The sequence below is a fragment of the Pseudopodoces humilis genome, chromosome 15 (genome assembly GCF_049639895.1).
Source record: "Pseudopodoces humilis isolate 2021_Gansu_Grassland_sample_001 chromosome 15, ASM4963989v1, whole genome shotgun sequence".
NCBI lineage: Eukaryota > Metazoa > Chordata > Aves > Passeriformes > Paridae > Pseudopodoces > Pseudopodoces humilis.
The window spans coordinates 19,236,489-19,263,950 of NC_142214.1; the positions used below are offsets into that span (position 1 = coordinate 19,236,489).

A 27,462-nucleotide genomic window follows, 5' to 3' on the forward strand; every position below is an offset into this window, starting at 1 on the left:
TTTCCTTCTTTTCCTTTTTTTTTTTTCTTTTTTTTTCTCTTTTTTTTTTTTCCCATGCCGTGCTTTGAAACTCTGCGGGAGGGGAGGGGAGGGAAGGGGGGACCGATGCGAATTTGGGGAGGGTCCTGCTGCCGGTGGCCGGTCACCCTGGGCCCCAGCGCTGCAGGACGCCGGCTCTGCAGAGCCAGCACATGTTCCACGCTCAGCAAGGGGCTGGGGATTTTGCTGACGTTCAAAGGGCAGCAGGTTCTCATTCTGCTCTCCACACGAAAGATGAGTCCCCTTCCCACTGAAAGCAAAGCTCCCAGCCCAGCGCCGCACCTGATCCTCCCCCAGCTCCAGCGCCCTGCTCCCCACTCCTCATCATCCCCTGCCTGCTCCCCCGGACTCTCCCCACTTTCTGGCCACAGTGAGGAAACGAGAGCCCCTCTGCACAGCCAAGAAAGCAAAACCACACTCCTTAAGCGTTGCTCATCGATCTGGCCACCCACCACGTCGAGGGAGAGGAGATGGCGGTGTCTGGCGCTGGTTGGAAGAGGCGGCGGCAGCATATGGGATGTGTAAAGCCAACTGGGAACGGGGCTGAATCCTCGTGGATCCTCCAGCTGGGACACGCACGTCGACATGGTTCTCCCCATGGTGGGCACGGGGATGTGGGGATGTGGGGATGCCAGGAGTTGGCCAAGGCCGCTCACGGTGCCGGTGGCGCAGCCCCTGCCGCCATCCCGGGGCTCGGTGCCCACAGGAAGGGGCAGCCCGGAGAAGGACTGACACACCCCTGAGTACAGGAAAATGCCCCAGCGATATTCCCAAAATCCCTGCTGAGTCTGCAGCTGGCTTCAGGGACAGGAGAGGGCAGGTAGGAATCGTGGAGACAACGTGGGGAATGGCTGGCAGCGTGCTCTGGGCACGGGCAGGACGCTGGGGACACTGGACATGCTGGATCCACGCACAGGATGTGCTGTAAAATCTGTGGAGAAGCTCCAATCTCCTCAGCTCCAGCTGCAGAGGATTTAGGGTTGTGTTTGCACGGGTTTTTTCTCCATGCCTCAAGGGCAGAAGGGCATTTGGATCTCCCGCTCCTGGCCTCTGGAGGAGTCAACATTTTCCCTGCAGCTGGAGATTTTGAGTCAGGGAACAACACGCAGCTCCTCGTGACTGCCACTTTCTGCTGGTCCTGTGCCACTCAGCAGGATCAGAGCTTAGGTGTCTTCACTTATTTATTGAAATGGGACAGACCAGAAGTGCAGGCAGGACTGAAGGGACGCTGCCCAGCGTCTCTGCACTGCTGGGGCCCCACACAGCCTGCTCCAGTTCCATCAAGCCATATCCCATCACCTTCTGTACAGGCACTGACAGCCATCATTATTCCCAGAGATGACTGACAAAAGAAGGAGTCAGGAGGCAAATGCTTAGAGCTGTCCAAACTTCAGAATTCTGCCTGAATTTCGAGTGACAGTAACACCAGGTAAGTTATTTACATCCACAGGAGGGCTCTCATTGGAAAATCCCACGTGCTGGGATGTGTTGTCAGTCAGGGAGAGCCCCATCTCCTGCAGCAGGTGACGGCCACGGCTCTGAGCAGCCCTGGAATTCATCTCACAGGTACCTCACCTGCTCGGGATGTCAGCCAGAGGCAGCACAACCTCACCAAAAAACTGATTCAAAAGCTGCAGGGGCTGGGAGAGCTGGGACAGCAGAACTGGCTGACAGACAGACATTTTCTGAGTGGACAATGCTTCCCTCAGAAACTTGGACTGAAAACACAGCAATGATCAGGTTATCTCTAACTGAAAGGAAACATTAAATGAGATCTGCACTGTTGTCAGCACACACGCAGAGAATACAACAATGACCCTCTTAAGCACAAAATCAGCTTTAAACCGTGCATTGCATCATCCAAACTCCTCTCACTTTGGTCAAAGTTGCACCCTGGCAGTGCAAATGGGTTTCTTTGGCACATCCCACCCTGCTGCTCTAATTGGGAACGTGGATCTGGAGGAGGAGGAGGATTTTTCTGTGCAGGACTGTTACTCAGGAGCAGAACAATCCCAGTTTCTCTCCTGCCAGCTGTTGATCAGGCCTGTCAATAAGGCTCATATTGCACTGTTTCACTTCCTATGCCTTGTTTACTCTAAGCTGATTTGAGAAGCAAACCAAGAGTTGCCAGGTTAATTCTTGCTCCCTGTGAAGGTGCTGAAAGGCAAGAAAGCCCCAGGATCAGCCAAATCTCTGAACGGGCAGCAGGCTGCACACAAATCCCATCCTGCCCAGAGCAGTGGGGCAGCTGTTCTCCCTGGCACGGGGAAGCTCAGAGAGAACCCAGCTGCATTTCCCTGCCAAGAAAATGCACCTCTGCTGCCTCATTGTCAATGCAAAGCGCTCTGCAGGCAGCCAGCGGGCAGGGGACCAAGCCCAGAGTCCCTGCCAGAGCAGGGGGAACAGGGAAAAGCCACCTGTGAGCTTCTTCTGGGTCCTGTACAGGGCTGTGATCATCCTTGTGGGCTCCTTCCAGCTCAGGAGATTGAGGGATTCTCTGATTCTCCACTTCCCTGCATGGAGGAGAGCATCTCCCAGGGATGGGCAGGAGGTGCTGGCTCCTTTGCCAGGGACTGCTGCAGCCTGGCACACCCGAGGGCACGGGGGGCTCTGTGCCCACCCAGCACATCCCAAAGGTTCAATATTCCCAAGCACAGCCCCGAGCTGGCTGTGAGACACAGAACACTGTGGGATTGTGCCACGGGCACTGCTCTGGTAGGAAAACCCACATTGCCCACAGGGAAACGGAGGCAGCTCTCAGGGTGCAGTGGTTGGGCACAGAGCTCACACTGCAGGCTCCTGCCCTGCTCTTTAGCTCACAAATAAATGGAATTTCTACCATCTGAGCACATCCTGGGGAGGGAGGAAGGAGGCTCTGCTCAGGTCTGAGGGATCTCTGCAGAGGAAATCCCCAGGAAGAACTCGTGGATTGCTCATCAATAACACAATGTCCCAGTCAGTCTCAGCAGAGCTGCTCATGTTTGACCTATCACAGCCTCCAAAAGTTTCTGTCTTTTGAGTAAGGATCAAAATCAGCTGCCCTGCTTCACTCTCAGCCCAGTCCAGGCTGGAGCCTCCTTGTGACTGGCAAGAGAAGTGAAGGCAGGGAAGGAAGGGGCAGTGTTTACCTCCGCAGTAGCAGTGACTGCCCGAATTATCAGATTAATGCCACTTTTCCACGTGTAATTTATTTTCTCCTAATTCCCTGCAGCTGGAGAGCCACTCAGAAGCCAAGCAGGAGGACACTCAGTATCACATCACAGTGAAACAGCAAAAATAACCTTGGTCCTTGTGCCTCATCCACCACATCTGGAGTCATGGAAATAACACACAGGAGACTTCACTGGCATTCCCTCCACAGTCCCATCCTCCCAGAACCCACCCTGCTATCCCAGCTTTATTTCCAGTTTTTATTATTTAATTTAATTTAATTTAATTATATAATTTAATATAATTGATAATTTAATTTAATATAATTTTATTAGTTTTTATTATTATTGCAGGGCAGCTTTTGGGAGCAGAACCCTCGTTTGAGACACCCAGAACCCAGCCCTGGGATCCCAAACATGAAGGTTCATTTCCTTGCAGCCTGTGAGAGCAGCATTGCAGGATTTCACCTGCCTCTCCTGTCTTCTCTTCCTGCTATTGTGTTACCACATCACCACTGAAATCTCCTTTAGATGTTCAAGGCCTCCCTCCCTTAATTCCACTGGGAGAGTTTTGCTCTTTTGGATGTGGGAACTTTTCCCAAAACGCTTTTTCCCCCACCCTGCTGTTGATTTCATGAGGAGATTTCCCTTCTCTTGCTTTTCACCCCCTGCCTTTCCTCCCCAGCCAACATTTCCCATCCAACACCTCCCCATGGAAATTTCAGCCTGGAATTTCCTCACTGAGGCAGGAGAGGCTTTGGAGAGCCCTGTCTCACGCTGCTATTTCACTGCTGCAGAAGGCAGATGTTCCTCATTCCATATCAGAGAGCACAAATATGTTCCTGCAGTCATTGTGTCTATTGAACTGCAAAGAACAGGCACCAAATCCTACAGGTTAATTAATGAGAAAGGAGGGGAATTTGTCTAACCTCTACTAGGAATTCTCCAGCCTTGCTTTATAAACCAATCAGCCACGCTGCACAGCTACGAAACTCGTACCTTCCTGCAGGAAAAAAAAGCCCAAACCCCATGGAATACTCTGCTAATGGCCCAGTGCCTCTCTGATTAGCACAGCAATAACACAGCGCTTCGGGCTCTTGCAAAGTATTATTATTATTTATGGTACATTACAAGGGAGTTTGTTTGTTCTTTAATAGGAGATGACATATTCAGAAGCCCAGATACGAGTGTCCTCCTGAACTAACTCTGACACAAAGATAGTTTCAGTCATAAATTATAGAATCATAGAAGCACAGGACTGGAACAAGTGCCTGAAACGTTTCTCTCTGTGATGGATGTGATTGGGATCTGGCTGTTTACCCCAGCAAGGGAGAGATCATTACCTGAGAACCAGGGGCTTCCCCTGACCTCCTCAGGTGACACAGTGCCCACTGGCAGGGACAGACAGGGCAGCCCAAACCTCTCCCCCTGCTCCAAACCCCTTCTCCAATCTGGATCACTTGAATGCACACTCAGTATGCTGGTCCAAACTCCGGTTATTCCTAATTTAATTAGGAATTTAATGCATTGGGCATTATTAATTAATTGCAGTATTTATATTTAGCAGTCCCAGTGCAAACAGCCCCCACGTGGCTCCAGGCAGAGGTGTGTGCCACACACAGCCTGCTCCATGGGAGAGGAGGGAGGGCATGGACTGGGCATGGCCATGCTCACAAAGAGCTTCTTGTGGGTTTTTACCAACAAAATTCCAGATTCAGCTTTGGAGAGGATCAAAACCAACTGGAACTTTTATGAAAGCCCTAGTGGGAAACGACAGGTTGGAAACCTGCTTGTAAAAAGCCATTTTTTTATTAAGTAACCTCTTCAGTTCACTGCCCACAGTCTGCCAGACACAGAGAGGTTCCTCCCAGCCCTCTCCAGTCCATCCTGCTCTTGGGAAGGCAGGAAAACAGGCAAATCCCAGATCTGCCTGCTTCCAAAACATCTCCTTCAAGATGGTTTGCATGTTGTTTACTATTCCTTCTCCTGTCACCCCCGCCTGACTGACAAGACTCCTGATGCCTCAGCCCATTTGATTTGCTAATATCACTCAACTTTTTCCATTTGCAAACCTCCCATCTCTGCTTTAATGAACCCAAGGAGTCTGTTGCCAAGGAAAGCTCTCTGTTGCCATGCCCTCTGCTTTAGAGGTGAAAATTAATAACCTGCAGACAAATTAAACTCTTTGGGTGATGAGGAAAGCACCCCAGTTCACATCTCCAAGCCCAGTAAAGTGTCTCCAGCATCCAAGTCTTCCTTACATCCATCTGTCACTAGCACTGCCCTAGTTCTGCTTATTTAGGGAAAATCCTATGGAGATTAAAAAAAGGAATAAAACTAAATTTGAAACTGAAAGGGCTTTACAAGCAGCGCAATGCTCATATACAAATTCATTTCATTTGTGTACTAAGAGATCTGCAGCCAAAAAAGGGTTTTTTTAAAAAAGAAAACTAGAGCTTAGCATTGCTGTTTGTGAGATTGACAGGGAAACAATAAATGCTGCCCTGGGTCCTGCATTTTGAGGTCACACCGGCAAATCCATAAACCCTGAGGCTGTGTTCCTCCCTGGTGCCTGGAGGGACATTCCATGCAGGAATTCCATGCAGGAGCCCGGGATGGAGCCTCCAGAGTCCTCAACATGGCCCTGCCTCATGGCCTGGGGGCTCTCACAGCCCTGCCCTGTCCCAAACCAACAGCCAGACCCACACAGAGCTCCTGCCTGTCCCAAACCAACAGCCAGACCCACACCCAAACTCCTGCCTGTCCCAAACCAACAGCCAGACCCACACCCAAACTCCTGCCTGTCCCAAACCAACAGCCAGACCCACACCCAAACTCCTGCCTGTCCCAAACCAACAGCCAGACCCACACCCAAACTCCTGCCTGTCCCAAACCAACAGCCAGACCCACACCCAAACTCCTGCCTGTCCCAAACCAACAGCCAGACCCACACACAGCTCCTGTCCCAAACCAACAGCCAGACCCACACACAGCTCCTGTCCCAAACCAACAGCCAGACCCACACACAGCTCCTGTCCCAAACCAACAGCCAGACCCACACACAGCTCCTGCCTGTCCCAAACCAACAGCCAGACCCACACACAGCTCCTGCCTGTCCTCTCTCCCCCACCCAAAGCCCGTGAGGATCCTGCTGGAGCTGCCCAGCCTGGTCCTACACCACAAACACACCCAGACCCCAGAACAGAGCTGCTTTTCCTGCCATGGAAAGCCCAGCAGTGAACTGGCACAGCCTGATGCAGGCACAGCCCAGCTCCCACTCGAACCCACAGGATTCCTGCCTCAAAAACAACTTTACAGCTTGGCTCTCCACCAGCAAAGCACAAGGCAAGGAGGTTGATTCCCCAGGATCTCTCATCTCCTCCAGGCAGGTGAGGAGGGCTTAACAAGCAGCTCGTATTTATGGCCACAGTTCATCGGGATGCACGGAGCCATCGGAGGATTTCACATTCACTGGGTGCTCCTCTCACTCTGTTATTTAATTCAAGCTGTGACCCCTGGCCCTGGATGCTGAAGCAGCTCAGCTCCCAGCCCTGTGTTCAGGGCCTCAGCCAGTCTGAGCTCCCAGGATGTGTTGGGAGAGCCAGGGGTGCAGGGAGGAGCAGGGAATGCTCTTGGAGCAGCCCAACCTCAGCCCTCCAAGTGTGGGGTGTCCAGTGATGGGCACCCAGGACTGTGAGGAGTGCTGTGACTGGGGTGATGTACATTTACATTTACATTTAGTCCCCACATGCCTGGGTCAGGTCAATCTCGAGGTTTTTAGTGTCCTCCTGCACATTCCCTCCCTGCTTTGCCATGCCTGCCATCAGCTGTGCCAGCCAGGGCACATCTGGGCAAGAGAAACAGGAGGGGAAAGGAGCAGCTGAGCCCAGCCCCAACCTCACCAGGAGAACTTCTTGAGCTGGGGCATCATGTGCATGGATGCTCCATCAGCCTAAGGAAACCTCTTTGCTGAGGCTCTCAATTAACTGGAACTATTCACTTTTAGAGGCAGGAACATTTCCCAGAGAAATGCTCTCCTTCAATACTTCAGGCTGCTAAAGCATCGTGAGGTTTCCCTTCTGAGGGAGCCTTGCCTTGAGTCACCCTCTGGAATCAAAAGCAAAGCAAAGAGATTTTCTCTTCGCAGTCACCACTTGCAGAGGGATGTGAAATCTCCTGATAAACAGCACTGCACACGGGGGCTGTGTCTCTCCAAACCACTCAGTGTGCTGCTTTCACTCCCAGACCCCTCCAAACCCCTGCAGTCCCCTCCTCAGACTTCCTCCCCACTGGGCTCAATCTGCAGAGGAAAGTTTCCATCTTGTCTCACTTTCAAAAGTGTATAAAATTCACTTTCTGACATTGCCTTCTTAAAGCTGCCAGCCCTGCTCCCTGCCCTCAACCCACAGCTCCTCGCTGGTGTCCTTTGAAATCGTTAAAACTCATCTGCCTACAACAATTACTGACTCGATGCTTTAATTCCAAATGAAACCAGATGCCTCTTGGGTTTGTTTGATTCTAGCACAGGGAGCAGGCCACGGGCTCCAGGAGTGGGAGGTTTGCCAGGAAGAAGGGGAAGGGGGTTTGGTGTCCCGCGGTGCTGGCGGTGCGCTGGGCTGTGGGTAACGCGAGCGGACAGGCGCATCCAGCGGGAGCCAAAGGTTTCCCCACCAAGCCATTTCACAGCAGGGATGCTCGACAGAAAGTACAGGGTGTAAAACATGGCCAGGGATCACTGAACAGCTTCCAGAGCGTTTGAGATCTCAGGGTGTGCGCCAGCCGAAGTCTCCGGGAGTCAGATCTCAGGAGCGGTCGTAGAACCAGCCCGGATAAATGAAACCCAACTTTGGGACTGCCTGGAAAGCCTTGGTGAATTCCTTCATCAAACACATCCCCACACGAAAACGAAGCCATAAATATGTGGCATTCTCTCCCTCTAGTGGCTGGAGGCTTGGAAACGAAGGGGATGGAACATGACCCTGCAGTTTCTGGGAACAAATGGGGTTGTCCCGGGCTGCCTGTCCCCAGAGCCCCAGGGAGGCAGCCCAGAAAAGGGATCACACCCTTTGCCACGCTCCTCAGCACTGTCAGGGGCTGGAGTTCTCCCTGCTTTCAGCTGGGGGTTACTGCAGCAGCCCATGAATTCCCTGCCGTGTCCCTTGTCCATGTCCCACTGCCAGGAACGCGCAGGAGCCACTCAGCATTATTGTCACCGTGTCACCTCCCAGCAGCCAGGCTGCCAGCTCTGCTCACTCCTTACAACATCCGAGCTTGTAGGAAAGCACGAGCCTGAAAAAGTCACCCAGAGATGCATCAGACAAACCACAGGAGTCACCTGGCATGGCACAGGAGGAAAAGCTCCTCAAGAAACTGCTCCTGAAGGATTCTGAAGAAACACCAAGCTCTGCAGCACACCTGAGGTTCCCAGATTTGGTGATTTACTCCAGTTGTGGAGTAAATTATTATCCTGTTAAATAATTCCATTATTTCCACATAAGCCTCACCCTTCCTCTAAGGACAACTAGCAGGGTGCATGACCTTCCTTCGGAATAATGAGCACTGGTTTGAGGACAGCACCCTTGGAAGGAAGACAACAACCTCAAAACCACTTCAACACAGCTCCTTTCCACTAACTGCAATACAGCTCTGCCATTTCATGTATTTAAAAATCCCGAGACTCTCTGTCAATAATGCACCACTGCATCACCACAGAGTTTGTGTGTGGGTATGAATATCCTCAACAACAGCAGAAATGTTCTTACAAAAGGCCAGGAGGAAGGGAAGAAAGAGGAGATGGATGCTATCCAAGAGAGGCTGTGGGTTTGATTCAATGATATGATTTGAATTTTTGATTCAAAGAATATTTGCAAATATTCTCTGCAGATTTTCCAGGCTGGCATGGCAGCCAGAAACACACCTGAGTCTTTTCAACAGCCTCAGGAAAAGAGGGGGAGTTTGAAGTGAGAAGTCCTCGAGCTCGACATAAACAGGGAAAAAAATTCAGAAGGAAAAAAACATCCAGAAGGAAAAAAAAAAATCCAAAAGGAAAACCTGTTCTGAGCTCAGGTGGGAAAGTTACCAGAGCTTCCCACGACCCCTCTGGCTCTCTGGCCATCGATTCAGGCACTGCTCTCCCACCACCCCAGGGAGATGTGCTGTGACAAGCCTGGCAGGGGCTTCTGTGAAATCACATCCCCAGTTTGACCACAGGCACCCCAGTGGGATTTTTGAAGTGGATGCAAACCAGGATACATCCACCCAAGCAGTGCCTGCACGAACCAGAGAGGCAGGCAGGCATTCAAACCCACAATTACACCCAAATCCCATTAAACCACATTTAATTCAAATCCCATTAAACTGCGTCGGCCTTTTCCTGCCTCCCCTTCCATGAGTCAGGATGCCTCTGGTTTTTACCTCCCAAATCTGTCCTTCACCATTTGGTACTTGGACTGGCAGTGGAGCTTGTAATTAGGTCCCAAATGTGCCACCACATCAGTGCTGACTACAAGGGATTACACTGAGGTAAAGACTTTAAGAGCCCGTGTGATGTGAAGTCTGAACACCATCCATCGCCTTCTGGAGTGCTAAATATACCCATATTTTACTATTTACTTGTCTGCTTAGCTATCTCAGGAGCAGTCTGTGGCAGTCCCTAAAGAAAGCACTTTGCTATCTATATATAATGTGCTTAGCAATTTTTGCCACTGAAGTTGCACAGATATATTCCACACAGAGCTTTTCATCCTTATAAAACTTCAACATGGGAAAAATCTACGCTCCACTAATCTTCCCAGGTTCTTAGAAAGGGATGCTGGCAGGCAGGATGAGTGTCCTAACGCCTCCAAGCCTGCAATTCCTGTAAACTGCCAATTTTAACCATGTTAAGAATATGGCAGGAGAAATAAGTGATCCAGGCAGCCATTGGAAATTTCCCTGCCTTCCACCTACGAGAATAGATTTTGTGGTTTACCCTCAATTTGTACAAAATACAGATGGATGTACAGTCCCTCAACAAAGAAATTGAGATTATTTGTGTAAGCCAGGTAAGGCTGCAAGATCAGGTGCTGAGATTTTCCCCCACAAAGCCAAAGCTGCTGGGAACACGAGCAGCTCACGTGGCTAAAGACAATCCCTGAGACTCCTTCAAGCTTCAGCTGTGAAAAAAAAACCAAGCCAGAATCAAAGAGGTGCCGAGATAAATGAAGGGAGCGTGGCCCTTGCCTGCTTGCACTCTGGGATGCCATCTGAAATCCATGAAAAGCACAACATGGCTCAGCTGAGCTGTGCCCCAGGCTGGAAATGCAGCCAGAAAATTCCCCTGCCTGGTGCTGATCCAAGCACTCCACTGCATTTACCACCTGCATCTGCTGGGGCGGGGCTATTTTGGAAAGGAGTGGGCTGGAAATGTACAGAATTGGTGCTAAAACACCATTTTTCTTAACTAAGCCATGTTGTGAGGAGGTAAAAATAGCCTGTTGGGGAGAGCAGACTAACTGTGGAGGCATCCCAAAAATATCCTGTGTGAAGGGAAAGGTGTGAATGCATGCTCTTAAAAAGGAATGTGTGGCTCATGCTTTACTCTGCTTCCACTACACAGCCATATGTTGGCTGCTGGGTTCTATTAATAACCTCAGTTATTTACATTAATATCCCACTTGTGTCTGCCTGAGCACAACTTTGGGTGCAGAAATCCTTGATGTTGGTACCTTCAATTTATAGGAATGCTCAGGTGTCAGCTCTGCCAGAAAGGGAATTTGATGGAGCCTCCTGCATGAAGAACACACTGATCCCATGGAGAGGAAGAAGGGAGGGGATTCCTCTGCACCTCTAAATGACTCTAATCCCTCACTAATACATGAGAATTTTTGTCATAAAGGCACAGGAAACTCCTACAGAACTTCCAGCTGGCCCTGTACACCTCACATTGGGAACAGCAAGCCTGGATTTGATATTTAGGCTCAGCCCTTATGGCCTCCCAGTTGTTGTTCCATTCACAGCCACACTCTTTCATTCCTTACTTGATGCTCAGCCTCTGTTTCCTGGTGATACATAAACTTCCAGAATATTTTGGACTTGATGGCTACAAAAAAACCAAACTGCATGGAGAGAGAAAATGGCTCATTATGAGCTCTGCCCCCAGAATGAGGTTTTTTTCTTTTACTGTTCTCCCCCTCCCTTCACTTTTCTTGTATTTCAGGGTTATTTTTAACATCATTAACAGCTCTGCCCCCCCAGCCCTGATGGGCCCAACCCCTGGGACACCCCAGGAGTTCTCTGCCCCCACACAAACCAGCCCAGGCAAAGGGGCTGAGCTTTACTGCTCTTCAAGCATTCACTTCTTTGTAATAATTTTTATGTTCAATCCTGTAAGAGCTCCAGTCATTTTCCACTCATTTGCAGGAATTACAATATCCCCTTTCTCTTTCACTGAAACAGAGCTGGTTGTTGAGAATGGCAGCCCACAGAAAACCCTACAATAGGTTAAGCCCCAAAGTAAAGAGCACTCAAACATCCATTGTACCCCAGCCAGCACAGAGCTGAGCACTAAATTGTGGCTTTTGCATAAAACACTCACAGTTCTTAAAGCTGCCTTTGGTTGTGGAGGGTTTATTTTGTTTGTTTTTTTAAATGAGCTTTCTGCAAAAAAAATTCACCCGAAAGCAAAGTGAGATTTGATTTCAATTCAGAGCCTTAAAACTTTCTGATTTTTCTATTTGAGCTTTCACCCTCCAAAAGAAGGGAGAAACTTCCAGATAGCAGAATAAAAACAAAAATTCATTGTGTATCTGGCTTTCTGACCAAAAACCACTATGGAAAATGTTCAAACAGCCCATAAGGAAACCATTCAGCAAAATTGTGTGCACTGGTCTGTCCCTGCAGTGTTAGTGATGGATAAAGAGGAGAAAACGGGCAGAAGTCTTGTTGGACACCGTGGTGCTGCTGCCTCCAGCAGGAGTTTTACATTTGGATTTACTGCAAACCCCCCAAAATGTTGCATTGCTCTGCCAGTGGATCTCAGTTTAGCAATCCAGGATGGGCAATGGTGCCAGCAGGGCCATTCCCTAGGGAACACATCCAGCAGGATTCCCAAATCCCTGGCAGTGCCAGAGGTTCGTGGCTCTGACCCAGGTACCTGCAAAGCTCCCTGAGGATCAGCTCTGTGGCAGGAACAACAGAACAATTTATCCTTGATAAAATTACAATTCCTTTTTTTTTTTCCCACTTGATTTATTTGTTCCCTGAAGGAGATTAGTGCTTTCTCGAGTTCAGGAAGATTATTGAACCCTGAAAACTCAGTGTATGTGAAGCTTGCTGGGAAAGCACCTCTGGTATATTCATACAGTCCACTGAAACACAGGCTGGCAGCACATTAAATTGCTTCTCTGTGAAAGCTTTTCTCCCACTGAGTCTGCTAATTGTCTGTGCTTTTAAAAGTTATTAGTGAATTTAGAGTTGGCTAGAGATGCTAATTTAATCACCCCCCCAGACTCCAAACCAGGTACTGCATAAGCACCACCACCAGAAGCCTCCCTGCACTATTCATTAATCAGGGCTTTGGGAGACCAAGCCCCACGAAAATCAAAGTACAGCCAGTCCATTCCTCACCCCTGGCACTGCCAGCACAACCCCAGCCCTGCCAGGAGCCCACCCAACACTCCTGAGAGCAAAACCCCTCCTGAGGTAGCGAGCACAGCCCCCCCAGTGCTGCTGCACCTGCAGATGTGCCCCCAAAGCCCTGCCAGCCCCAGTCTGGGCACAGATATCGCCACTGGGGCAGTGGGCAGGAGGCACTGCCACTCCCCACCACGGAGGAGCTGCCATCTGTGCCACCCCCAGTTCGCTTCCCAAGAATAAATCAGTTTCTTTACCCTTTTAGAAGCGTTTTTCCTTAGCAATGTGGTGACCCCACTCCCCCTGCCCAGTCCAGTGACACCAACGGGGAGCTGCTGCTGCTCTTGTGATGTGCACAGTGGGAATCCTCACCCAGACCCTCTGCTCGCACTCCAAGAGCTCAGCAATTAGCATCAAGCTGAAAACACGTCCCACAACATCACTTCCACACTCTGAGCCAAGCTTTGGGAATCCCAAAGCATCCCTGGGCTCTCACTGCCTCTCCCACTCTGATCTGCCTTCTGGAGCTGCTCTTTCAGAGCTGAGAGATGCCTTTAACAAGGCACATCCTAACAAAGCAACAAATCCTTCTCCTTCAACGAGGAGTATTCCCAGATGTGCATTCATGTGCATCTCCTGCCTGCTTTTGGAAATCCCAGCTGGAACCACGTGCCAGAGCACTTACAAGACTCATAAACTGATATGGTGGGAGGGAAAAATGCTTGGCTTTGTCCACGAAAGCTGCCTGAATGTCTTTGAGACAATGAAACAACAGGACAAATACCTCCAAATGCAAGCATTTCTCCAGTTTGAAAAAACTGGAGTCCTCCAAAAACAAGTGGATGTGGCACTTGAGGATGTGGGCTAGTGGTGAGCGGGGTGCTGCTGGCTGATGGTTGGACTGGGTGACCTTAAAGGTCTTCCCAACTTCACAGGTCTGTCATTTTATGATTCTTCTGGTTCTATCCACACCCTGTGCCCCCTCCACATTCCCAGAATGATACATCCTCGCACAGAAAGGAAAGCAGGTAAATAAAAGAATATATACAGCATTTTCCCCTGCCAGTCACGTCTCTCATCCGCCCACCCTGAGCCAAGTTCAACACTTTTTTTTTTATATCAAATAATTAATCCAAGCACACTGAGTAGCAATTAAAATGACACATAAAACATAAAAGCCATAAAATGCTTTCCAAATATCCTTTTGCCCTCTCCTTTTGCATTTCATTTAGTGTCTGGTGTACGGATTGAGCCCGTTTCTCTGTGTTCACTACTGAAATTACACTGGCAGCGAACGGGGGCATTTTTCAACAGCCATTTAGCCAGCTGGCTTTGGTATTCACAGCACTATGACCAATCCACTAAAGCAAACTTCAAAGTATTCAACACTTAAAATCAAACAGAAGCTTTGGAGCGTTGGGTTTGGGGCCTGGGTGGTAAATGTAACACGAAAGCTGACAATACACTTCAATTACTGCTATGTGATGCTAAATTGCCAACATCAAGAGAAGCAGTGCCAGCACAAGTGCAAGAAAATAATTAGCATTTAATATTTCATCAAAACGTTGAATTTTTAAACATTGGAGTTGTCAGGGTTTTTTTTTTTCATTATTATTATTAGTTTTAATTATTTAGCTGGTTTTACAGAGTCCTTGAGGATTGATGCCACTGCCTCAGGTGGCTCCGATGCCAACTGCTCACCGAGGGATGCCACACACGCTGATTTTCAAGGTGCCAGCTATCAGGGAGCTGTTTAATTAAAACCTCTGCTCCTGACTGCCACTCATGATTCATTCATGAGGAGAAGCACTTCCCCTGGGCTCACACACTCCTGGGAGAAGCCCAGCCCTTCTTCAGGCACCAAGGACGGGTCTGCCCCACACCTGCCGTGGGTTTGGTGCTCTCTGCACTCAGGTGGGGGCTCCCTGAATATTCCCTGAGGATTCCAGCATGGACAGGTCCTGCTGGAGCCCACAGCCAGCCCAGGTGCAGAGGCATGGCCAGGCTGTGCTGCTGCAGTCCTGTCTCGTTAAGGACTTTTGGATTAGGTTCTTTTTCCCTTTGAACTGAAGATTGAGAGAGAGAGGCAGTTTTCTCTTGTTCGGTCTCAGTTGTTTATTCTTTTCTTATCAGCATTACAAGGTACAAGGAGCTATGTGCACTATGATAGGAAAGGGTAAAATGGCCATCAAAGGTCTTCTTCAAGGTCTTTTATATGTCCATTTACCCAATTAACAGATGCCAACTAAATTATTTTTCTTAGTGACCCAATGACCCAACACTTGTGTGCTGCACTGTGACATTTTCTATCCAATCACCCACTGCTACCCAAAAACCTCTGGAAGAAGAAGATGAAGAAGAAAGAAGAAGGACAAGAGACAACACCCTAAATCCTCCATCTTGTCTCCTGTTCTCTAAACTACTTTTTCACCCAGTGATTTAAAAAACTTTCTAATCTACACACTTACACTTTTTCAATCTAACTTTAACATTTGTTTTCATGTATCACCATGAAAACATGCTCATGAATTTCATGTCATATGAAATTCAGTGTTTCTTTGAATCCTAGAGCTAAGTATTAGAAACAAGGGCACACACTCTGTATCTCAGACTCCAACACAGTCCCACTCTGCAGCCCCAGCCACAGCCCCTGGGCTCTGGGGAAGGGAACTCTCACATCAGGCATCGCTTTCCTGCCCTCAGCCCCAGGAGAACACATCCCCCCTTCCCAATGGAGCCCTTCCCACCTCCCCAGGAGCCAGAGGGATGCAGAGGCAAAGCACTGCTCACTGCCCTCTCTCCCCAGCAACACCACAGCTCTGGGAGAGCGGCAGAGTTCATTTTGACCTGGCTCTGGCTGACAAAAAGGCTTTTTTTAACCGTGACGTGCACAGGCAGCAGGAGCACGCTCACCTGCCAGGTCCCACTCAGAGCCTGGAGTGGCAGTGAGCAGGATCATCCCTTCCCTGGAATCAGAGCGTGGCTGTCACTCAGGGAATAAACCCCAACCTCTGCAATCCATTCCCGTCTCGCTTCCCTGGCTCTAATCTGCCCTTCAGCATCCCAACACAATGGCATGGGAGCGTTAGGACAAGACAAGCTGGCAAATCCTGGATAAATATCCTGCCAAAATCCTGATTTTAGCACCAAGCCTTGACTAAAAGCATCTCAGGAGCTGCTTCTGTGCAGCAGAACGAAGCGAGCGTGTGCCATGACTATCTGTGCCCGGCTGGGGATGGCACGGGAAGTGCCTCCCAAACAGTCTGTTGCTAGGATTAAACACAGTGCTCAACAATTTTAATCCTTCTCACGCTGCCATTTCCACAAGCACAGATCTCAGTGGCTCCCCACACCAAGAGCTGGTGATGCAAGAGCTTGTGAAGGTTTTCAGAGCCCACTGCACCGAGCAGCCAGCAGTTCACCTGGAAACCAGGACATTCAATCGGATTCTTGTTTTCCCAGCTTCTAAGAAATAGATGGGGGAGCTAATATTAGCTCTTCCAGGAATAGTTAGGTGGCTAAAAAGAGAACAAAGGTGATAAAACAGTCTGTGCAGCTGCAGGTTTTATTCCTCCAGCCTGTCTGTTGGTAGCTTCAAGAGCTTTCAGCTGTCACTTGCTGGAGGGCCTGGACAGAGCCCTGGGGTCAGTGCTGTGACAGAGGGGACAGCAGTGACACACATCAGCCAAAGCTGGTCACGCTGCTGGCCTTGGGCCTTCTCCAAACAGATGTTGTAGATAAGGAAGGAAGAACTTCTGGCCAGCTCAAGTGGCTCTGACCTCGCTGTGACCACACATCACTGCAGGCCCAGGTGGGGAGCAGGGGGTGGAACTCTCTGTGTCCCCCTGGAAGCCCTCACTGCAAAACCCCCAGGGCTTTCAGGGTTCTCAAGGTGGATTTTCAGATTCCCTGCTCCCCAAAGAGGCAAAGGTTTGACCCAAACCCCAGCAGCCCACATGGCTGCAGTGGGACCCTGAGCTCCAGTGTCATCTCTGAACAACCAGCAGTGTTTGGTTCCTGCCATCCCCTTTTCCTCATTTCTGCTCCCACCACACAGTCCTGAACATGGGATCCCTGGGATGAAACTACTGCTACGCTTTCTGTGCACCCATTTCTTTAATTTTTAAACTATAAATCACCTGATGCCTCGGTGTTCACTCTTGGTTCACCTTGGCCAGGAGGGGAAAAGACCCAAATCCACAACAAATGGAAATGAAGTGGGTTAACTCCCACCTTGCAAAAAGCCCTGCTACAATTAGGTTAGAGCCTCAAAAACCACGAGTTGAAATTCCTCCTGGATGTTTCATTTTCAGGGAGCTGGATGTTAGTAGGGAACTGCATAATTGCATAATTTGGTTCCATTTTCATGACTGTATTCTGCCTTTTTGGGCCACCACCAGGCCTGGCTTTAATGCTTTGCAAATTACACAGAAATAGTCATAAAGTGTACTTTAGTACTAAAGTACTTCTTTTCCCTCTTTCTCAGAAACAAAAGTTGGACTTAATGAACTTTTTCTAACCTGACTGATTCCATGAAAGGCTTGACACACTGTGGCCTTATTAAGCCCATCTTGGCTGTGCCTGCTTGGATGACTGTAATTACAGGAATTTAGGAGGGTGCTTTGTTTTATCAGCTTAAAAAAACCAGGAAGCTGGAGGAAATGGAAAATGCAAGCCCACAAACAGTTTTCCAGAAGCCACATGAGAGAGTGTGAGGAGCTGCTGCTTGTGGAAAGGGATGATGTTAACAGTGACAAAGAGGACATCCAGCAGGGGTACAAGATTTGGGGATCCCATTATATGGGAGGTGTGCTCTTGGCTGGGCACCCAGGCAGGATCTGTCCCCTTGTCTGCAGGGCCCTGCTCTGTCCTATATCCACAGCTCTATCCTATATCCATGGCCACATCCCATACCCATGGCCATATCCCATATCCATGGCCATATCCTATATCCCATATCTATGGCTATATCCCATATCCATGGCCCTGCTCTACCCCATATCCATGGCCATTCTCTATATCCATGGCCCTGCTCTACCCCATATCCATGGCCCTGCTCTATCCTATATCCATGGCCATATCCTATATCCCATATCTATGGCCATATCCCATATCCATGGCCCTGCTCTACCCCATATCCATGGCCATTCTCTCCTATATCCATGGCCCTGCTCTATCCTATATCCATGGCCATTCTCTATCCTATATCCATGGCCCTGCTCTATCCTATATCCATGGTCCTGCTCTATCCCATATCCATGGCCCTGCTCTATCCTATATCCATGGCCCTGCTCTATCCTATATCCATGGCCCTGCTCTATCCTATATCCATGGCCCTGCTCTATCCTATATCCATGGCCATATCCCATATCCATGTCCCAGCTCTATCCCATATCCATGGCCCTGCTCTATCCTATATTCATGGACAGGGAGCCAGGAGAGGAAGTTTTACCACACTGTGAGCAAGGTGGGCTCACTCCACAGCACATTCTGAATTTCTCAAAGGGAGACCTCAGTGCTGTATCCCTCATTCTCCCAAAAGCAGCCAAGGAAGGCAACACCCAGAGCAGAATGTGGATATCATCCCCCAAAAATCCCCCAGCAAGCACAGCAGCAGCATCCAGTGCTTCAGGGTTCCTCCATGGAGAGGAAGAGCACACCAGCTCTGGGATGCTGCCCTGATCTCAGCCTCAGGAGCAGCAGAGCCTACGCAGGCAGTGCTGGCATTTGGGGAAAGGCAGCTTTGTTCAGAGCACAAGCCTGGCTTTGCTCAGTTTTGTATCCCTGCAAACTGCTCAAGTCTGCAGTGGGAGGATGTGGATTTCCCCAAAACTCAAAATCCACCCCATGCCCCAATTCCTGCATAACCCTCCCATGCAGCCAGGGAACATCTGCCTGCACAGGTCTAGGAGCTAATCACTATTACACAAGAAAGGAGCTTCTTTGGGTGGATTTTTCCCTTGCTGATTTGGACAGCTGAGGGCAAATACCAGCTTGTCACTGCTGCATTCTCCCTGCAATGGCAGCAGGCCTGGGAATCCCACAAGAGCTGCGTGGATCTGATCCTCTGATGAGTGTCTGATTTGGATCAGCAATCAGCAAGGTACCTCGGTGCCCTGGTGCACATCACTCCTCCAAACAACTCCCTGCATCTATCAGCAGCATCTGCTGCCAATAAATAAGGAGAAGCCAAGCTATCAGCTCGCTGCTATTTTTGGATGAGAAGCTTGTTTTGAAAGCTGAGGAAATTTCCAGCCTTCACAAAGGCCTTTAACCTTCTTTATGTGGGAAACTACCTGCTGCACATTCCCACCAGGCATACACTCACATACAGAGTCTTTAAATTAGCTGAAATGCTATTAGCTTCATTTCCAAATCAGAAGCTGCCAGAGAGAGAGAAAAGAGGTTCTAAATTAACATTAGCCACAAGTGGGATATAAACCCCGCTCAGTGCTGCCAAGTTGGTGAGAGACAGCTGAGCCATCAGCTGGTGGTGCAGAAGGGCATTGAGCAGTGGGAAAATCCCTTTTCTGTGCCACTGGAGGCTGGGGGAGCAAAGCCACACACTCTGGGATGTGAGCAACAAGAGTCTGCTCAGTCCCTGCCATGCCAGTCCTGTGGAAACTCTGAACTCAGATAACAAGCAGCACTAAGGGTCAAAAAATCTGACATCCCCTGTTTTCATGGACAGATTTGCAAGAAAACAGGGAGTTCTCCTTCCCTTGCAAGGTGCTCCACAGCCCAGTGCCAAATCAGCACTTCTGCCACACTCCTTGGGGTCAGAGTAACAGTGGCTGCAGACTGGAGCTGAAGGCAGGCAGAGGGATCACTCCTGTGATGAACACTGCACCTTGCCTTGTGGTACATCTAGTCCTGACACTTCTGTCTGACTAATCCATGAATGGTACCTCAAGCAAACTCAGAGATCTACAGTAATTCTGTGCCTCCCAACTGAAATCCCAGTCTGGTTATTCGAGTCTTTTAAACCAGGACAATCAGCACAGGGTGTTCCAAGCAGAGTTCTGCCAGCACCCAGCTCTCTGTCTGTGGGTCTCAGGGTATGACAAGTTTTGAAGCCTGGCTCAAGTCATGGATCCCCTAAAACTCCTGCATTTCCCAAATGTCAATTTTTAATTCCTTTCTCTCAAGTGCCACCAGTCTGCATGAACCTGATGTGAACAAAACTCGAGGCAGGGAAGCACAGGACCGAGGCACATGAGCCAAACCCAACACAACAGCTCCAGCCCAAAGGCCATTGTGGAGAAAAAACCCCAAACTTACATATTCCTTTTATTTCTACTCAAAACAAAGATGCAATTTTCCCCCTCAGTGTTATAATTTTGGGGTAGGTGGTGAGGGCTGACTCAGGACTTGTGAAAGCTTCAGGCTGGCAGTGCTGCAGGGATGGGGAAACCACCATGAAATGTCCTTTTTCTCAACTCTGGAGAGTATTCCTGCAACCAGAGAACTGCAGAGCTGCCAGAGCAGCAAGGGACCACCCCAGAGGGGTCTGCAGTGACATTCTGCTGCTCCCCCTCGCCCAAACTCCCCCACCCACTCCAGTGCCCCCCTTGCCCTCCCTCCTCCTGCCTTTGCCGCAGTGAGTACAATCCAGAGCCCTGAATATTCACCCTATTCCAAAACCATCCGGGCTGTGATTAGGGACTGAAACATGCGTCACTGGATCTGCACATCAAAGCCCTCACAGCCACAGCATCCGCAGGGACAGAGAGGGAAGGAGCACAACAGAGGTGACACAGGCTCTGCTTTGGCGTAGGGGGAGCTCCCCACTGAGAATTTTGTCAGACCGTATTTAAAGATCTGGGATGCTGCAGTTCCTCCGAGCTTCCAGAATTCCTGCTCAGCACAAGCCCGGCTCTGCCAGCCCTCCTCCCTCCCCGTGCAGCCCTGCTCAGTATCCAAAGTGTCAGCCTGAGACTGATGTCAGCCTGAGATCTACTGGCACAAGTGGCTGTTTTTGCAGTTTTGTTTTTCCACTTAAGTCTGCGTTATCCACAGCAATTTGAATATTCAGATAGCAGAAGTGGATGCCTCCGGTGTGTGCTGAAAGGAGACTGTCAGAAAAGAGAAGCCCAGCTCCTTCAAATGCCCCGAGATGCTCAGATCTTTTTTGGTTTTCCTCAACAGCCAAGTCCCTTTCCCCCCCGGCCCCGCTTCCCACTCCTTTGATATGATCACCAAAACAAATAAATAACTTGGTCTTTGGGTACTAATTTCACCACCAGACACTGTCTGAATAACCCTTGCAGTCACTTTATGCAGAAAAGGAGCTGGAGTTGTCTCTTCCCTGATCCTGGTGCCACTCTCCCCAAAGCTCCCGTTGCCAGAGGCGTGCAGCTGTTGGTTTCATTTTCTCCACATCTTTCCAGCTGCTGGACTGCTCCACAATGGCCATGCCTGAGCAGGCAGCTCAATTCCAGGTGCCTCACCTCCTGCTCTCCAGCCAAATTGGCTTGTAGAGCCCTAACAAATTTCCATGGAGAGAAGCACAGGGCAACAGATCGCTCCAAGATGAATTTAAGCTGCCCATTATTTAGACTCACTTCTCTTGGTTATTGTTTAGAGCTCCCTCCAAGGCAGCACAGCTCATGAACCACAGGCTGAAATGATTCACCTGCAGCACCAGTTCCTGGAGTTTGGCAAATTTCCAGGGCTTGAGGGCTGCCCTGGAAGCTCCAGGAGAGAGTGGGAGGGAATGTCGGGGTGACAAAGAAGGATAAAGTTTTAGGCTGTGCCCTCTCTTTGAGACAACACCCAAATTGTCAAACCTGTTGTCTCCTAACTCTCAGCTCAGTTATCCAGGAGTGCCCTGAATCCCTGGGTGAAGAATCCCCCGAGCCAGGTGTCCATGAGGAGCCCATCCTCCTCCTGTGCAAATACTGAGATGCTGCAGCTCCATGCTCAACAACCCATCCCATCTTCCCCAGACTCCTGCAGGACCATTTCACCCACTCATCCCGCTGGATTTGCTGGAATGTGGATCTGCAGCAGCCATGCAGAGGTGATGGGGCTGCCCTGCCCTGTCTGAGCTGCCAGGAGCACAATTCCAGCCCCCAAATTCCCATGGAAGCCTCCCCAGGGTGTGCTCACAATGAGATTCCTTACATAACCCAGCAGCACGGTGTGAGCTGCACACAGCAGTCAATGCTGCCTCAGCCACGGGCCAGATTTCCCTTGGGGAGAATCCTCCTGCTTTAGAGACTGAGATTTATTCTTTTATGAACACACAGCTCCAGTTATTTGTGTGGATACAGAATCAGGGATCAGAGAAGGGGTGTGCACACACCTTAATCAGTACTTCAGTCTGTTTTCTAATATTTTGTAGGTTTTTCCAATAATTTTCACAGCTCCAACAAAGAATAACCCATCAGCTGAACTCAAAAATAAACCCCAACAGCTTCAAGCTATAAATAACCAAGTCAGATATACAGGATTCTGTGAACTCCTATTTCTACCCTTCAAGAAAACAGGAAAGGTAAAGGAGAAAGGGTGAATTTAGATCTTTTTTTATTATTTTTTAAACAGCATATTGCTGTAACAACAGATAAGAGATCTACACAAATCCTGGGCAGTGTCAGGATCCCAAAGCAGCACATTGGGAAAGCCTGGAATGATGTCTCTGACACAGGAAGGTTGAACTCCAGGCTTCCAGCAGGAAAGCCACAGCACACAGATTTCCTCAATCATCTTTTCCAGGCCTGGAAGGAGCTGAGGAAGTGCAAAGTGCTGTGAGTGGAGCAATGGCAGAGAGGGGAGTGAGGAGAAGAATTTAAGAATTGAATCCAGCACTGCAGCGCTGATGTGATCACCTGCCTGCCCTCGGGGCCAAGCCCGCACAAACCGAGGAGTATTTCCCCACCCAAACAATTATTTCCCACCAGGCTGGTGCACCCCAGGAGCTCCAGCCCCTCAGGAAGAGGCCATGAAGTCCCTGGAGGATGTTGGGGTGTCCTCCTCACACAAACATCTCCATGACCAGCGTTTGGAGGGGTGGAATTTGGTCACCTGCAGCTCCACGAGGCTGCAGGGGATGCTCAGCACCTCTCCTCATCCAAAAGCGCTGCACATCCCCATGATCAATACATCAAAGGATGCCTTAAAAACCTCAGCACTTTCCTCTCAATCCACTCCTATCCCTGTTTCTTACTAAGAGCTTGCAAACCTCATTTTACAACTTATGGTTCTCATCATATTCAGGCAGAACTGGTTTTGTTTACAAACGGAGTGAAGAAATGGTATAAATTATGCTCCAGAAAACCCTTTGGCATTTTAACAGGCATTGGAAAGAGCCAATTTCAGAACAGTGTCTCATAATGGATGTCTCCATGGATACCTCTTTGTCAGCACCTCATTAGATAAGAGATGAGACACGTAAGAGTTCTTCTCCTGCGTTTCAGAAGGTACCTCAAAAACACTAATTATGCAAATCTCCATCCTCTTAACTGATGGATACTTGCAAGTTCAGGTGACAAAGTGGATGAGCTGAGCCCTGGCAGGAAAGGAAGGAAAGATATTTCATTTAGACTCTCTTCTTCTTTACGATTGCTGATGCTTCAACAATTACTGGGGCCACAGAACTGCTTCCCCCACACTTCCCTTTCTCCTCTCAACATCAGAGAGGAGACTAATGGAGATTTCAGGAGCAGCATGAGGGACACCTGTGGTGTTTGAAAGCAGGAGAGTCAGTGTGGCAGAGCCAGCAGGATCCCATGATTTTTGACTGAGCAGTGACTGCACCCACATTGAGTAGATAAAATATTTCTGGTTCACGTGTCAGCAAACACCAGTGGATTTAATTATACCAAAAGTGACTCCCTTGTGACCCATCTTCATTATTAGTCCTTCACCTGAGGCTCTGTGAGCAGAAATATTTTGAGTTTTTCTAATGACAATTCCTTGTGTTTCTGGCATGCCAAAGAATCCCCCAGAACTGGGAAAAGCACTTTATTTATCCCCGAGCTGCAGCCACCTCAGCAGTGCAAGGTGGCAGCTCTAACACACCACAGCCAGGGTGGAGAGGGCAGGAGAGGATGGAAGTTTTCCCAACCTGTGACGAGAAACCAAAACAAACAAACAAAAAAATTCATACAGCTTGTTTTTCATCACTGAGACCTTCAGCACAGTCCTCCCACCCCAGGCAGTGCCTTTGGGACGCTGCCATGCAGACACAGGGGTGGCTCTTCAGAAGCACAGAAAACACAGAAGCTTTCGTGCTCTGAATGTGCTGAAAACAGATTTTTATTTTATTCTTATTTTATTTTTATTTTTTTTGGTCAGACCTTCAGGCTGGAGCCAAAGAGTCAGGGGCCCTAAAGTAAACATTGATGTCCTGCAGCTTGAGGAGAGCTCAGAGGAGGTGCAGGCACTGCTCAAACACAGGAAGGAAACACTGCAATTTCCAGAGAGCACTTGGGAGTCTCCAACGCTGCTCATTTTTTAAAGGGAAGACTTGTGCAAACCTTGGATTTTGAGCATTTTTTCTCCCAGAGAAAATCCTCCTCAGAGAACAAAGCCTTGTTGCACGTGAGAAAGGAGATGAAGCCATTCCTGAAAGAAGCTTCTTTCCATAAGGAAGATTCTCTCCAAGATTCCTGGCTCCCACCTCTGCTCCCCTCTCCCAAGAGGGGCAAACCAGGGCTCCCATTTCCAAGCAAGCACCACTAAACTGTGACTCCCTGAATTTTCAGTGCCACAGTTACGCTCTGGGAGCTATTTTCAGCTGAACATCTCCTTCTCAGCAGGTGTGAGGGAGGTCAGTGGCTGGGGTTAACCAAAGCCAGCTTCTCCAGATTGAATGTGACCTCAGAAATGCCAAGGCCTGAATAAAAAGGCTCATAAACCTACAGAGAGGGCAGGAGTGGAGAGCAGGTAATTCATTTCCACAAATTCATTTCCTCCATGACCTGGAGGAAATCATCAGGCTTTTCTGGAGCTTCATTTGCCTCTTGAGCCTCAGGAATGATGGCTCAGAGTCACTGGGGTGAAAAGCTCTGTGAGAGCAGCCGTGCCAGCCACCCTCTGTGGATATTTCTGTGAGGTGACATCCTTTCTGTCACAGGACTTCTTTTTATTCTCCATGAATTTCCTCAATAACTGCAGCTTTCAGAATACATTTTTTAAGACAAAGACCTGCTTGAATATTAATGCTATCGAAAAATAATGGCAGTTGAAAGTATGTCCTTGATCATGTCTAGACAGGACTGGCTATAATGGATTTCTAGGATCAAGGTAGTAGATATAAATAGATTAATATTACTCAAAGACCTGCAATGTCTCTATGCATTATCCAGAGAGGTGTGATCCTATAGCCTTTCATGAATATCTGCTGTCTAATGAAGAGTGAGGGAATTGTTCCCTGTGGAGGTGTTGAGGTGCTGGGATAGAACTCCCAGAGCAGCTGTGGCTGCCCCAGGATCCCTGGAAGTGCTCAAGGCCAGGCTGGATGGGGCTGGGAGCACCTGGGATAGGGGAAGGTGTCCCTGCCCATGGCAGGGGGTGCAACCTTTAAGGTCCCTTCCAACCCAAACCATTCTGGGGTTCTATGGAAGTATCTGGGAGAAAATGGTCAAGGGGTGCTGGGCAGCTGCTCAGAGTCCACTCGTGCTCTGGTAAAGGCAGTGACAAAAAAACATCAGAACCAACAACAAAACTGAGGCTCAGAAAACTTTAAAGATGAGAAAATGGCATCCAAAGAATGCAGGCAAAGAGCCCTTCCATCCTGTGAGTCACAGAGGAACCTCAGTGCTCAGGTCAAATCAGGGGCCAAGAAAACCTGATGGGAGGTCAGACCTGGGCCTGATGCCCGTGGCTGTGCTTCAGGGCCCTCAAAGGCAGCAGGTGAATTCCTGCCTCTGAACTCCTCAGAAATTCCTATTCCCATCCTGTGACAGCCAGCAGCCAGGCCAAGGCACGAGCTGAGCTCCTCCAGAACCTCCCCCAATGCCCAGAGCCCACGGAACACCCACTGTGGGTCCATGGACAGCACAGCGCCAAAGGGATCCAGCTCAGGTGCACCCAAACCAGGGAGGGCAGGAACAGCACCAAAACTCTGTGTGATTGCTGTTTCTTGTGCTCTCCCCCAGGTATTCACTGAGGGACTCACACAGTGTGGCTGTGAAGTTGTCCCTCTTTCTTCCCTCAGGAAGGGAGAATGTGACCCCCAGGAAAGGGCCCCAGCTCCTCCTCACCAGCATTCAGAGCGATCCCTGCATCAAGCTCACTGTGCTAACCCTCCAAATTCCTCTTGCACTGGGAAAAAAAATCCATCAGGAACATGAAGATGTTTTTGGGAAGGCTCAGCTGGCTTTGAGCCATGGGCCAAAGCAGCACTTGCTCCCCATCAAGGCTTGAGTCTCAGCGCTGCTGAATATCCCAAATGTTCACTGGGCAGCGGCAAAAACAAAGAATGTCACCCAGATCTGGCTGTGGTAGAACCAGGGAATGTCACCCAAACCTTGGAGGGGCAAAACCAGGGAATGTCACCCAGATCTGGCAGGGGTAGAACCAGGGAATGTCACCCAAACCTTGGAGGGGCAAAACCAGGGAATGTCACCCAGATCTGGCTGTGGTAGAACCAGGGAATGTCACCCAGACCTGGCTGTGGTAAAACCAGGGAATGTCACCCAGATCTGGCAGGGGTAAAACCAGGGAATGTCACCCAGATCTGGCAGGGGTAAAACCAGGGAATGTCACCCAAACCTTGGAGGTGCAAAACCAGGGAATGTCACCCAAACCTTGGAGGGGCAAAACCAGGGAATGTCACCCAGATCTGGCTGTGGTAAAACCAGGGAATGTCACCCAGATCTGGCTGTGGTAGAACCAGGGAATGTCACCCAGATCTGGCAGGGGCAGAAACAGGGAATGTCACCCAAACCTGGGAGGGGCAAAACCAGGGAATGTCACCCAGAGCTGGCTGCTGAGCAGCAAAACCACTCAGGAGCCCAGGAGCCTTTCCTGTGCTTCAGCCCCATTCCCACCACCCACATCCACAGGTTTGTCTCCCCAGGAGCAGCACAGAAATGCTCATCTGGACCCAGAACTGGCTGGGTAAAAGCAGAAGAGCGTTGGCTCAAGAAGCATTCACACTTATGCCAGGTTCAGCAACATGAAGACCACAGTTTGGCAAGAAAGAGGAAAAAATGAGAAAGGAAGGAAAAAAAAAATGAAAGCACAGGAGCAGGTTCATTGATGAGTTAAGGCTGTTTTAGGTATAAGCCTGGGGGAATTAGTTTAACACTCCATTTCAGCTTCTTTTTCCCATTTTCTTTTGCACCAACTTGCATCTCTCTCCTGTCAGACTTTGATGGCTTTATGTAACTGTTTAAAAATTGAACAAGCTTCTTAACTTAGGTTTAGAAGAACACACTTTTTTGCTTCTCTGTCTCGAATGCACATTAAGAATAAAGATTTCCGGAGAAAACAAGACCTTTTCCATCCTCTGACATCAGCCACTGGAGCACACAAAGCCAAGTCCTTGAGGAGTGGATATTTTGTACATTCTGTTCCAGCACAAGCCGGTGCATCTGCAGCCCTAGTGGGTTTTACAAGTGGTAGCTGGAGAGGAAAACTCATCCCAGAGAAAATTCCCATCCCATCTCAGCAGTGGGGGAGAATCCTAGAAAGCAGGAATGAGGGAATAAAC

General features: G+C 49.3%; 1 protein-coding gene across 4 annotated transcripts in view; it reads right to left on the reverse strand.

The window, feature by feature from the left end:
* ARHGEF9 (Cdc42 guanine nucleotide exchange factor 9) overlaps nucleotides 1-27,462 on the reverse strand; it is a 197,029-nt gene that overhangs the window by 124,279 nt on the left and 45,288 nt on the right. The gene's annotated exons all lie outside the window — the stretch shown is intronic.